Source organism: Camarhynchus parvulus, chromosome 3 (genome assembly GCF_901933205.1).
Source record: "Camarhynchus parvulus chromosome 3, STF_HiC, whole genome shotgun sequence".
NCBI lineage: Eukaryota > Metazoa > Chordata > Aves > Passeriformes > Thraupidae > Camarhynchus > Camarhynchus parvulus.
This window is the reverse complement of record NC_044573.1, coordinates 53,533,399-53,537,921: the sequence shown is the minus strand read 5'-3', so window position 1 is coordinate 53,537,921 and position 4,523 is coordinate 53,533,399.

Here is a 4,523-nt window from a genome sequence, read left to right as displayed (position 1 = left end):
GTGCGCAGTGGGAGCTGAGGGAGGGGCTCGGCGCTGTTGGGGGGTACAAAATTAGCAATGGAGAAGCGGATTTAATAATAGTGTCCGTATGCGTAGTTACATTATGTAAGTGCGTGTGCTTACATATATTTGCAGGTATATTTATATCTGGGGATGTATTCTTCAGGCGTTTTTCTTGTTTTGTTCGTCCTGAGATATGCTAGTCCCACCAAAAGCCATTTTGGCAGGGCATTTCTGCAATATCTTCTGTCACAGTGGATTAAGGAAGTTCTCTTCTCCACAGCACTTTTAAACACGTATTTGATTTTAAGGTTCTTTTTCAAATTTTCCCGCAATGTTCCGTGTTATTATGACTCCAACAATGTTAAGAAGATATTTCCTGGAAGCTAGACTGTTACTAAGCCAAAGGTAATAAAGGATATTACTAGGTAGATGCAAAGAAATAAGGGTGTTAAAGGATTTGCAGAACATAATTTCTCACTCAGGAGAAATAATGGGAGTAATTCTAAATAGTTTCCTACATTAGGCATAGCTTCTACCACCAATAACCTGCTCCAGTTAAGTAATAACAGCAGATGCTGTAATGTCTATTAGTGTTATCCTGTGAAGAAGTAAATGGAAGAAGGCTGAGAGACAATATTTGCATCAATAACTCTTTACAGCTGTGGGTTCAGTTCTGAGATCAATAACATTTATTACATTTGAAACCTATGTGTGTGAGATAAGCAATATGTGTATGAAGAACTGGGAAAAGGTGGTGTCAATAGGAGACAGAATATAATAGGAGGAACCATATTTACAGAGAAGTGAAAATGGATCTAATTACTCAGTCATTGAAAATATAGGGAAATTTGCAACTGGTGTCAGTAAGAAGAGGACCTGGCCTAGGGTTTATTTTCATACAGTGGAATATTTGCATAAACTCTCATGGTCTTAGTCTTATCTCAAACACTGAAGTTTTGAGTCTGTGAAGTATAACGTATAATTTTTAATATATATTATTTTAATTGAAAGTCATTATAAATGGAATACAAAATGTAAGCTCCAGCTGTTGGTGAAAATGTGGGATTTTAAATTATACTTGCTACTAGCCCTATGATAGTAGCTCAGTTCCAAAAGGGCTTTACAAGAAATTGACATAATGGTGATTTTTCTGCTTAAAATCTGAAGAAAGTTGAAGGAATATGGGCTGTGTCTCAGGAGAAGCAAGTATGAAAATGGCATGGGATCAATCAGCTTTATGATCAGCTGAGGCATCCAGGCTGTTTTAGCACTCAAGCAAAAAAATATGCCAATTTAAGTTTTTCTCTATGTAAAAAAAGTCATGTCAAAACATTGTTTTAATAATGCATTTTGTACTTGATTGTCCCCTAGGCTGAACTTTTTCATCTCTCAACCTCAGATCTCCTCAGTCTTTGTTATACAAGTGTTGTTCTGACATAGTTAAAAGTGCACACTTTTTCCTGATTAGATGCACTTGCATTAAAGTTTCTAGGTTTTTTCATGTGGTCATAACTCTTACTGTAACAACAAACTATAATAGATGTAAATTAAATAGTTGAATGAAATCCAGTAATCTTTGCTAATACTTTCACCTGTGGAAACTTTTTGGTAGAGAAATTGTTTGCTAAACTAACAATTCCAGTTTACGGCTGAAATGTTTTCAGACCATGTCGCTGACCATCATAATATTGGATCAGTCAGACTTCTGCAAGGAATTTTTTGTGTGCAATCATCCTTGTTTATACACTGTTGTTATTAGTATTATTGCTGTTGTGGTTTGTTTTCCGTATTTAATTGCTGTTTTTCCAGTAAATTGTTTTCTCAAAGAATGATCTTTTTGTCCCTTTCTTATTGGAGGAGGATGGGGGCAATGGAAATGGCTGATTGGAGCTTAATTTCCAGCGAGTTTTAAACTATAACAGCTGGTCATTTCTAGAAGGTGTCTCCAACTAAGTCTTGCATATTCTGCAAGAGGAAAAGTGAGCCTCCCAAGCTTTCATCTGTTTATTCTGCTTATTCCAGCCCTTTCATGCAAGTTAGGTAGAGCCTGCAGGAAGAGAACTTCCTTCTTATGGTCCTAACAAAGTTCACAAAAGAGATGTGCGAGAAGGAAGCTGGAAGGAATTTTTCCATTCCTGTGAATGCCTGCCACCAACCCTGGGACTCTCCAGTCTCTTTGTCCTTTGATCTTCTGGAGTTGTCCCTGGAAGATATTTCTGATTACTTACCACAAAGGTACTCGTGTAACAACAAGGGATTATGAGCACCACAATCAAGGCAGTCCTTAAATATGCAGGAAGAGGATGGAATATGGAGAACACTTGTATAAATAGCAATAATAAAACCTTAATGATCTCCCAGACTTTGGACAACTCCATTTTTATACTGGAACCTGGCCCAAGAATCTACTAGAGAAGTTCTTAATCTATTTTCTTTCATTCCTTCAGGGTGAAAGCAGTTAGGAAAAAATCGTAAACAAAATAATGCAGAATTTTGGAGCACTGGAAAAATGTTTTATTTTGGGAATGGCAGGAATCCACCATCTGCTTATTTCATCATTCGATTGTGTCTCAACCTTACATGCAGAGCCTGCTAATTTTGAAGCCAATGAAACAGTCAGCACATATTCCACAGAGAAAGCTGAACTGAGCATCTGAAGAAGTTCAGGCTTGGGTTCTGAGATCAGTTTTGCAGAGACACCATCATGGGATCAGTTGGAGTTCTTCTCTTGGCTACAGCTTCAGTTCAGGTTCACCTGCCAGCATTGCAAGGATTGAAACCAAAATTGTGTCTGCAATGATGAAAAAGCATATTCACCTGTGCCAGGAAGTTAATTTTAGAGACTTGCTGAGCACATTCGTAGATACTCATTATTTACTGGTCCTATGTTCAGGTTTTTACAGTTTAAAAATAATTCCCTCTAAAAGGAAGTAAAGTCTTACTGCACTAAATGTTTGTTGCTTGGGAATATTGTTACTAGTTTTGCATTATGGCATCTTGTTAGGAAAACAGGATCCACACCATGCTTTTGAAATGCCACACTCCACTCAGTTCTGAGACAGAAAAATCTATTTGACAGTTATTTTACATCAAGTTAAGGTAAATAAGATAACAAGACGTAAATGCCGAGATTATATTGTAAAATGATAAGGATATGTAACACCCAAAAGGGGTTAGAGACAGAAAATCTTGTCTTTTTCACCCTGCTGGAAGTATTTTCATACCACAAGGCCTCTATTCTTCAGTTTGCTCTCAAAGACTGTTTTCTATTGTTTGTTAAAATGAAATGTTTATTTTTTCTGCTACACTACCTCATAAGGATCCTAAATAGATGATAGGAGCCCATTGCACCAGGCACTGTACAAACAAGCACAGTGACTGCACTCTCTCAGGAAGAATTCTGTGACCAAATAAAATATTGAAGAAAATAAATTAGCAAATGGGAAGAAGTTTAGGGAATATAACAGCAGGGAGATGTACATTTGTGTAGTCAAAGGAATTTTAGAAGCCATGACCTGCAAAAAAAGTGCAAAACTATTATGAAACCTCTTCAGTATTAACTCTGTACAGTCTCCTTTCTCTTTGACAGTGGAGGCGATACATTTTAAAGTCCCTGGTTTGAGCTAAATGTTTTGCTCACTTCAGTATTTATACTCAGTGTGAAATAAACCTGAGTATTACTTCAGCTATTTTTTCTGGTAGAGCCAAATAATTCTGTTATGGGGGAAATCTTCCTACTTATGTCAGCCTACCACTGTGGGTTTGTCAGGCCACATTTTGACCAGGAACAGTGTTTTTCTTGTTACCATTTCAATAATGTTGTGTAGCAAAAACTAAACACTCAAAGAATAAAGACTTCATATTAACAAAAAATCTGGCAGAAATTTCTGTCCAGACTGCTGGGTTCTTTCCTAACATAACTCAGGAAGTACAAAGATCCATGGCTTTCTGTACTGTCATAGCAGATGGCTAAAAATCATTATATTTATTTTAAAGTATTAGAATTTCTTTTACTGCTCAATTCTTCTGATGTGCCTTTTTATTTGTGAGCAACTTAATCAATTCAGGTCACATTGTAAAGCTCTAGCTATAGCCATCCACACTAGAAAGTTTATTTTTACTTGACAATTTTGACTTTCACTTGATCGTGCCATTTTAGGTGCTCGGGCATTTATAAGAAATACCAGTTAATGCAAAATTTGGGTTAAAATTTGAGGAATGTCAGGATGAGAATCAAGACTGCTCTCATTTACATTATCTACTGGCTTCTGTAGAAATGGGGTTTTTCACTTTTGCAAGTAGGACTTAAAAACAAAACCACAGACTCAGTACTACCAGCAGCTGCACTTTTCATCCATTTATCATTGGGAATTTTAAAGCATTGTGAAACATTGGCATTTCAGTGAGCTTGGTCTTGTTCATCCAACATCCAAGTGTCTGTATTGGAGAATGTTCTGTTGAGGATAATAGTTGTTTGAATCCTAATTAGGCACTCTGATGTTCCAGTTTTAAGCATTAAG